The 10,639-nt window shown below is 34.9% G+C and overlaps 1 pseudogene; it reads right to left on the bottom strand.

Moving 5' to 3' along the window:
• Window positions 1–6,530: 6,530 nt before the first annotated feature.
• LOC120222406 lies at window positions 6,531–7,907 on the bottom strand (annotated as a pseudogene).
• Window positions 7,908–10,639: the final 2,732 nt, after the last annotated feature.

The raw sequence follows: 10,639 nt of genomic DNA, 5'->3' as shown, positions 1-10,639 counted from the left end.
AAATAAATTCAAAATGGATGAAAGACCTAAATGTGAGACAGGAAACCATCAAAATCCTAGAGGAGATAATGGGCAAAAACCTCTTCAATCTCGGCCAAAGCAACTTCTTATTAGACATGTCTCTGGAGACAAGGGAAATAAAAACAAACATGAGCTACTGTGACCTCATCAAGGTAAAAAGTTTCTGCACAGTGAAGGAAACAATCAACAAAACTAAAGGGTAATTAATAGAATAGGAGAAGATATTTGCAAATGACTTATCAGATAAAGGGCTAGTATCCAAAATCTATAAAGAACTTATCAAAATCAACACCCAAAAATCAAATAACCCAGGGAAAAAAATGGGCAGAAGACACGAATAGACACTTTGCTAAAGAAGATATCCAGATGGCTAACAGATACATGAAAAGGTGCTCAACATCACTCATCATCAGAGAAATACAAATCAAAATTACAATGAGATGCCGCCTCATACCTGTCAGCATGGCTAAAATTAACAACTCAGGCAACAACAGATGTTGGCAAAGACGTGGAGAAAGGAGAACACTTTTGCACTACTGGTGGCAATGCAAACCGGTACAGCCACTCTGGAGAAGAGTATGGACATTCCTCAAAAAATTACACACAGAACTACCCTATGACCCAGCTATTGCACTACCAGGTATTTATCCAAAGGACACAAAAGTGCTGATTTGAAGGGACACACACATCCCAACGTTTATGGCAGCACTATCAACAATAGCCAAATTATGGAAAGAGCCCAAATGTCCATCCGCTGATGAATGGATAAAGAAGATGTGGTATATATATGCAATGGAACATTACTCGATGATCAAAAAGAATGAAATCTTGGGGTCTAGGTGACTCAGTCAGTTAAGTGTCCAACTTAAGCACAAGTCATGATCTCCTGGTTTGTGAGTTTGAGCCCCGCATCAGATTCTGTGGTGACAGCTTGAAGCCTAGAGCCTGCCTCAGATTCTGTGTCTCCCTCTTTATCTTTGCCCCTCCCCCACTTGAGCTCTGTCTCTCTCAAAAATAAACATTAATAGAAATTTTACGAAAAAGAATGAAACCTTGCCATTTGCAACAATGCGGATGGAACTAGAGAGTATTATCTAAGCAAAATTAAGTCAGTGAAAAAAAGACAAATAAATGACTTCACTCATATGTTCAATTAAAGAAACACAACAGATGAACATGGGGGAAAGGAAGGAAAAATAAGATAAAAAGAGAGAGGGAGGTAAACTATAAGAGCATCCTAAATAGAGAAAATAAACTGAGGGTTGCTGGAGGGGTGTTGGGTGAGGGGATGGGCTAAATGGGTGATGGGCATTAAGGAGGCACTTGTTGGGATGAGCACTGGGTGTTATGCATAAGTGATGAATCACTGGGTTCTACTCCTGAAACCAATACTATACTGTATGTCAACTAACTTGAATTTATTTTTATTTTTATTTCATTTTTTTTACAAATAGTTTATTGTCAAATTAGTTTCCACATAACACCCAGTGCTCATCCCCACAAGTGCCCTCCTCCATGCCCATCCCCCCTCCCCCCACATCCATCAGTCCTCAGTTTTTGTCAACATTCAAGAGTCTCTCATGGTTTGACTCTCTCCCTTTCCCCCACCATTTCCCCCCTTCTTCTCCCCCTTGTTCCTCAGTTAAGTTCCTCCTAATCCTCCTATACGTGCAAAAATATAATATTTTTCCTTCTCTGCCTGACTTATTTCGCTCAGCATAACACCCTCAAGGTCCATCCATGTTGCTACACATGGCCAGATTTCAACAACTAACTTGAATTCAAATAAATATTTTTTAAAAAATATATAATTTTAATAAATTGGGTATCCTATTTACTATTTTTTTATCATGACCATATCTTATGTAATCTTTTATTTTGTATTATCTTCAACCCTTAAACTCTTTGTCTCTATCCCCACATAACCAATGGAACAACTTCATATGCATTTTTTTTTTAGAATTTTCTGTATACATATATAATACATATATAATCAAATTCAAATACAAACATATTAGAATTTCTTAGGTCATTATTAAATAAAATTAATCCTTTTTTGCTCTTTATTATTTACTGTTTACTAATATAATTTGTATTTATGTAAATGTAAATATTGAGGAATTTTTTATTTATATTTTGCCATTGTTTTAAAAATTCTCTATATAATAAAATGTTGAGTTTTTAAAAATAATTTCTGTGTTTACTGTCTTGGTTAAAATGGTAGCTCAAACCTAGGGTATACATGTAATCTCCTACATTTTAAGATTTAAAAATTTTATTGTTTAATTTTCTCTTTTACCCATTTGATGTTTTTATATTGTATAAATAAGTCCAACTTTACTTTTTTCCTAAGTGGATTCCCAGTTGTGCCAGCACTATTTATTAAAAGACAGTTCTTTTTCTACTAGACTAGAATGTTACTGTTTTTATATATTAAGTTCTCTCACATATCAAGATCTATTTTGGGGCTCTTAATTATCTCTGTTAATGATTGCTTTAAAAAATATATTTATCAATATGGGACAATTTTCATAATAACATTGGCCAATTCAGATATTTATTCTTCCATAAAAATGTTAATACGATATTTATACAACCCCAGTTTAAGAACAAAAACAAATAGTTATATCAGTATTTTGGGGAGATATTAAGTCTTCTCATCTAAGAACATGGTATACCTCTCAGTTCAATCAGATTTTGGTTTTTATTAAAATCTGTTATTTCTCTGAACACATATCTTATATCTTATATATTGTTTATTTCAAGAAACTTGCTATTTTTTTGACACTATGTGGATGGAATAGTTTCTCATTTTTTCTAGCTGGTTACAGGTAGAATTTAGAAAAATCTATGACCTTTGTATGTTTATTTTGTATTAGTCTATTCTACTAACTTTATTACTAATAATAGTTATTTTACTAACCTCTTTTTTATATGTGCAGTATTATCAACAAAATTCAATTTTTTAAATAATTATTTAATTCTTGAATTTACTAGAACTTCCAAAACAGCATTAATTTTAATGGGAATAAGTTTAGTGTTACATTGTAAGAGTGTGCTGGTGTTAATTTTTGTAAATAATTTTTATCTTTAAGGAGCTCCATATATTCTAAGATTTAGCTATAGTTTTTATTAGAAATGACTGCTAGTTTTATCACCTGATTCATGAACATTTATTAGCATTTTGAAACTTACTAAAATTATCATATCATTTTTTCCTTTAAATTATTCATTAATCAATTATATTCATAGATATCAGACACAAAACCACCTTTGCATTCCTAGGCAAATCCTACTTGGTCATAATAGATTATTCTTTTCATTAACTGCTAACTCCAATAGGTAATATTTTACATAACATTTTTATAATTGTCTTGAGATAAATGAGATAGTCTTTAGTATGCTTATTTTTGTCCTCTAGCATTTTATAAAGTTTTTGCTGAGATCATATTCATCTTATAAAGTGAATTTTAAGAGCTTCCCCTCTCTAAGTAGTCCAGAATAATTTTCATAATATTGGGATTAACTGATTATTAAAATCTACCAGGTAGAGCTCAGCTTTGTAACTATCTGGCAGGTTTCTTATCAAATTTACAAGCTTTTCTTTTGCAATTGGTTTATGTTTTCCACTTCTTGGGTCAGAATTGGTAGGTTACATTTTGCAATAAATCATTTACTTTGAATTGAATTAAAATGAAAATACAACCTATCAAAATTTATGGAATGCAACTAAGGTAGTACTCAAAGGGAAATCATGTCATTAAAAGATTTTCCCAGAAAAGAATAAAAGTCTCAGATTACTAATCTAGGCTTCCACCTTAAGAAGCTAGAGAAAGAAGATCAAATACCAACTCAGAGTAAACAAAATGAAGGAAATAATAAAGATCAGAAATTATTGAAAATGAAAACAGAAGAGAGAAAAATCAATGAAACCAAAAGCTGTTTTATTAAACATCAACAAAATTGATAAACCTTTAGCCAATCTGACCAAGAAAAACAAGAGAAGGTAAAAAATTATTGATTCCAGGAATGAAAGAGGGGACATCACTGCAGCCCTCACAAACGTTAAAAAATAAAAACAAAACCCCCATGGCACTAAGGGAATTCTATGAAAAATCCTATGCTCATACATTTGATATCTAAGTAAAATTGATAGATTCTTGAAAGACACAGATTATCAAAGCTCAATAAAAAAATAGACAACTGGAAAAGTCTTATGTTCATTAAAGAAATTAAAGTGGTAGTTAAGATCCTTCCAGCAACAATAAACAAAAAATTCTAGGCCCAGATAGTGTCACTAGTAAATTCAACCAAATAATTGAGAATGAAATAATATCATTTCTACACAATGTCATACAGAAAACAGAAGAAAAGGAAACACTTTCTAACTCATTTTATGAGGTCAGCATTACTCTAGTTCCAAAACTAGACTCTATGAGGAAAGAAAACCAGAGACCATGATCTCTCATGAACATAGATGCAAAAATCACCAACAAAATGTTAACAAATCAAATACTGCAATTCATAAAATGGATAATACATCACAACCAAAAGGGGCTTACTTATCTCTGGAATTCCAATCTGTTTTATCGTGTTAACAACTAAAGAAAAAAATCATGATTATCTCAATAGATGCAGAAAAAGCACTGAACAAAATTAAACATCCACTCATGATAAAGATTCTAAACTTGGATAAGAAGAAAACTTACAAAACTTGATAAAGGAAAGTTACATAAACCCTACACTAAAACATATTTAATGGTGAAACACTAAATGTTTCACCCCCAGATTAGTAACAAGGCACAAGGCACAAATGTCCTCTTTCACAACCATATTCAACACTGCATTGGAAGTCTCAGCAAGTAAGTCAAGAAAGGAAAAAAATTAAGCATACAGATTGGAACAAAATAAAATCAACTCTAGTCATAGATCCAAAGATGTTTTATGTAGAAAATATCAAAGAACTACACACACACACACACACACACACACACACACACACCCTTTTTTAAACTGTAATTGATTTTTTCAGGATACAGGATTTTTTTCAATAAATAAAACTCAATTATTTTTTTATATACTACACTGAATAATTGAAATTTAAAATAAAAAATTACTATTCACGATAGCACCAAAAACTAAAAAGCAAAAAACCCGAATATGTACAAATGTGACAAATTCCATCTGGGATCTTTATGCTGAAAACTAAAAAACATTCATGAAAGAAATCAAAGAAGACCTAAATAAATGGAGATATATATATAATGGTTCTGAATAGAAAGATGTGATATTCTTAACATGTCCATTTCCCCCATTTGTTTTTTTTTTTTTTTGTAAGTTTATTTATTTATCTTGAGAGAGAGCCAGGGAGAAGCAGAGAGAGAGGGAGAAAGAGAGAACCCCAAGCAGGCTTCCACACTGTCAACACAGAGCCAGAGGTAGGGCTTGAATTCATAAACTGCAAGATCATGACCTGAGCCGAAATTAAAAGTCAGATGCCCAACCCATTGGGCCCACCTGGGTACCTTTCCCCACTTTGGTCTTTAGTTCTAATGCAATCACAATCAAAACCCTATAGGCTTTTATATAGATATTCCAAAGATGATTTTAAAAAGTAATTACAAAACAATGGAATTAAATAGCCCGGATAATTTTGAAAAGGAACAAATTAAAGAACTCACACCGTATAACTTCAAGACTTAACTATGGAACTATAGTAATTAAACCACTGTGGTGTTGGCAAAAGGACAAACACATGCATCAATGAAACTGAAGAAATAGCCCTCAAAATAGACCTATATAGTCAACTAATTTTTGACAAAGGTACAAAGTCACTTTAATGCAGAAAGAATAATAGTCTCAATAAATGGTGCCAAACAATTGGGTAGCCATACAAAAAAAAACAAAAAACAAAAAACCACCAACAACAAACAGTGACCTAAATCATATAAACCTAATATAAAAATAAACACCAAATAGATCTAGGTGTAAATGTAAATAGTAAAGATTTATGACTTCTAGGAGACATGATAGCCTAAAATCTGCATGATCTTGGTTTAGCAGAGATCAGATCTTGGTTTTATTTTTATTTTTATTTTTTTCATTTAAGACAGGGAATACTTTATTCAAACCCATCAGAGAAATGGACAGCCTAGGTCTATAACAGAGTGTAGTGTTTTATATTTTTTTAATGTTTTTTCATGTCTACTTATTTTTGAGAGAGAGAGAGAAAAGAGGAGGGGCAGAGAGAGAAGGAGACACAAAATTTGAAGCAGGCTTCAGGCTCTGAGCTGTCAGCACAGAGCCCAACATGGGGCTCAAACTCACGAACCATGAGATCATGACCTGAGCTGAAGTTGGTCGCTTCATCAAATAGGCCACCCAGTTGCCCCCAAAGTGTCATGTTTTAAAACACAGGTCAGTAATTGCATATGAGAGCATATATAGTTACATGCAAATGAACTGATTAGAGCACAACTTTTAAACTTTTAAAAAAAATAAACATCTCTGTAAAAGCAGCACCTTTGTGACATTTTTAACTTTAGTATCCCTCTCCTTCCTCTTCACCCTCTCCTTCAACAGAATCCATATCAACATCCTCATAACCCTTCTCAAGGGCAACCATGTTCTAATGGGCCTCAGAAAACTCCCCTCCCTCCATGCTCCCACCCATATACCAGCGAACAAAGGCATGCTTGGTATGTCAGGTCAAACTTGTGGTCCAGGTGAGCCCAGGCCTCACCAATAGCTGTGGTGTTGCTCAGTATACACACAGCTCTCTATACTTTAGCCAGGTCTCCACCAGGTACCACAGTGGGAGGCTGGTAATTAATGACAACTTTAAAGTCAATGAGGCACCAGTTCACAAACTGTATGGTATGCTTGGTCCTGATGGTGGCAACGGCAGGACTGATATTTGGGAACCATGTCATCAGAGTACAACAGGTAGAAAGCCATGTATTTACCCTGGCAAGGGTCACATTTCAACATCTGGTTGACTGGCTCAAAGTACACATTGGTGATTTCTGCTATGGAAAGCTGTTCACGATAGGCTCTCCCAGCAGAAATGACAGGGCCATATGTGGCCAGAGTGAAGTGGATATGGGGACAGGGGACAAGGTTAGTCTGGAATTCCATTAGATCGACATTCAGGGCTCTATCAAATCTTAAGGAAGAAGTGATGGAGGACACATTTTGACCTCTCATCCTATTTAGGTTAGTGTAGGTTAGGCATTCAATATAGAGGTTTCTACCAAAGTTGTCATTGATGACCTCATTGTCTACCATGAAGGCACAATTGGAGTGTTCCAAGGTGGTATGGGCAGTGAGGACGGAGTTTTAGGACTCAACTATAGCTGTAGAAACTTGGGGTCTGGGTAAATAGAAAACTTCACCTTGGACTTGCCATAATCGATAGAGACACATTCCATCAGCAGAGAGGTAAACCTCAAACCAGATCCCCCTCCAAAACTGTGGAAAATCAAGAAACCCTGAAGACCTATGCACAGAACAGCCAGGTTCTCAATGTAGTCCAAGACAATGTCAATGATCCCCTTGCCAATGGTGTAGTGCCCTCAAGCATAGTTATTGGCAGCATCTTCCTAGCCTGTGATGAACTGCTCAGGGTGGAAAAGCTGGCAGTAGGTGCCAGCATAAACCTCATCAATGACTGTGGTTCCAAATCTACAGACACTGCCCTGGACACATGCTTGCCAGCACGCATCTCACTACAGAAGGTGTTGGGGTCATCTCATCCCACAGTGGTCTTGTCACCTGGCATTTGACCATCAGGATGGATACTGTGTTCCAAGCAATTAGAGCTCCCAGCAGGCATTGCCATTCTGGACACCAGCCTGGCCAAAATGGGTGGAGATGCACTCACACATGTTTGGTGATGGCCTAGCAGCTGGCATGCTTCTTACAGCATGACTCTCAGGCGGTTGATACGGGAGAACCTGAGTTTTTAAATACAATTCCAAAATCAGGATCCATAAAAGAAAAAATTAATATCAAAATTAAATACTTTAGCTCTGCAAAAGACAATATTAAGGAACTGAAAAGACAAACTACATGATGGGAGAAAATATTTTTAAATTATATACTTCACAAAGAACTGACATCTAAAATATATAAAGAGTTCTCAAATTCATCAATTAAACAAACCAATAAAAATGAGCAAATCAAACACTTCACCAAAGAAGATATATAGATGACAAATAAATACATAAAAAGATGTTCTATGTCATTATTGATCAGGAAAATGCAAATTAAAGTCACAATGAGATACTATTATACAACTAATGGAATAGCTAAAAACAAAAACAAAAGATAAACAATACAAATTGCTTGAAAAGATTCAAAGCAACTGAAACACACTTCGCTGATAGATATGGAAAATGGCACAGTCACTATGGAAAAGAGTTTGGTTGTTCGCATAATGTCAAATATATGCTTCCCATGTGTCCCAGCAACTGCACTATTAGCCCTTTACCCAGGAAAATAAAATTTCTGTTCTCACAAAACCTGTATGCAAATGTTTATACTGCTTTATTCATAATTGCCAAAAACTGGAAACAATCCATGTATCCTTCAACAGGTGAACAGATAAAAACATCAGGTACATCTATGGAATAGAATATCACTTAGCAATAAAAAGACACGAACTACTGATTCATCTAACAACGCAAATGAATCTTAAGTGCACTTTGCTAAGTGAAAGAAGACCCAATACTACACAATGAATTGTTCCATTTATGTTATGTTCTCAAGTGCAAAATAACAGACTATAAAAAGATAAATCATTACCAGGGGTTGGGAGTGATGAGGGTGGCTGACTACAAAGGGGCAGCACAAGGAATTTTTGGATTGGTGGAATTGTTATGTATAATACTGTGGTTGTAGATATATGGCCCTATGCATTTGTCAAATCACATAGAACTGTACACCACAAGACTGAATCTACTACATGCAAATATAAAAAATGAGCAAAGATGTCAGGGAGACCCAAGATACAATGGCTACTATCAAAAATGAATCTAATCATATTATGAATAAATGACTTCACTACAATGAATGGGATAAGACAAAACAGAAATTGACCTAACTTTTCAAAAGGATCCCTTCACTGGATACTGGTAAGGTTAAAGACAAACCAAACTGTATATCAACATTGTGCTCCAATAATGTATATCCACACAGTTGAATATGATTCAGTCATTTAGCAACAAAAAGACAAGAAATGATTCCATCTAACAATATAAATGAATCTTTTGAAAAAAATTTTTAATGTTTATTTATTTTTGAGAGAGAGAGAGAAAGAGAGAGAGAGGCAGAAAGAGAGGGAGATACAGATTCTGAAGCAGGCTTCAGGCTCTGAGCTGTCAGCATAGAGCCAGACATGGGACTTGAACTCACAAACCGTGAGATCATGACCTGAGCTGAAGTCAGACACAACTGACTGAGCCACCCAGGCACCCATAACAACATAAATGAATCTTAAAGCCATTTTGTTATGTGAAAGAAGTGAGGCCCAAATGACTATGCATTGAATTTGTTTCTCTCAAGTATATGGGAAGCAATTCTGAAACTATTTAACATGTAAAACTAATAAGTAAATATATTATAGATAATGAAAGGCAGGTTTCTTCTGGTTGGAGAAAAGTTCCAAGCAACCTGGGAATGCTAGAATAAACCGCTGGTGCTGGAATGGAGTTGAAAGTGTTAGACTGAACTCATTTTAAAAAAAAGTATGTATGTGTGTGTATGTTTCTAGTAAAATTAAAACTTATGTTCATGGAAGAACCTGTATATAAATGTTTATAAAAGTTTTATTCATTATCACAAAACCCGGACACCCCAGGGGTGGTCCTTCAACAAGTCTGTCTGTCTATCTATTTAAATATAGGTGTGTGTGCATGTGTGTGTGTGTGTGTGCGTGCATAGGTTAGTATATGTCTATATATTTTTTTTAGCTCTCGGAATAAACCTAACCAAGGATACAAGAGATCTGTATGATGAAAACTATAGAAAACTTATGAAGGAAATTGAAGAAGACACAAAGAAATGGAAAAACATTCCATGCTCATGGATAGGAAGAATAAGTATAGTTAAGATGTCATTATTACCCAAAGCACTCTACACATTCAATGCAATTCCAACCAAAATTGCACGAGCATACTTCTCAAAACTAGAACAAACTATCCAAAAATTTGTATGGAACCACAAAAGACCCCGAATAGCCAAAGTAATACTGAAAAATAAAACCAAAATGGGAGGGATCACCATCCCAGACTTCAGCCTCTACTACAAAGCTGTCATCATCAAGACAGTATGGTATTGGCACAAAAACAGACACATAGACCAATGGAACAGAATGGAGAACTCAGAAGTGGACCCAAAAGTATACAGCCAACTAATCGTTGACAAAGCAGGAAAGAATATCCAATGGAAAAAAGACAGCCTCTTCAACAGATGGTGTTGGGAGAACTGGACAGCAACATGCAGAAGAATGAACCTAGATCATTTTCTCACACCATGCACAAAAATTAACTCAAAATGGATAAAGGACCTGAACGTGAGACAGGAAACTATCAACACCCTAGAGGAGAAAGCAGGAAAC

Source organism: Hyaena hyaena, unplaced genomic scaffold, assembly GCF_003009895.1.
Source record: "Hyaena hyaena isolate Hyena2069 unplaced genomic scaffold, ASM300989v1 scaffold_870, whole genome shotgun sequence".
Taxonomy (NCBI): Eukaryota; Metazoa; Chordata; class Mammalia; order Carnivora; family Hyaenidae; genus Hyaena; species Hyaena hyaena.
Note: the sequence above shows the minus strand (reverse complement) of the source record. Positions and strands in the feature narration are given on the sequence as shown.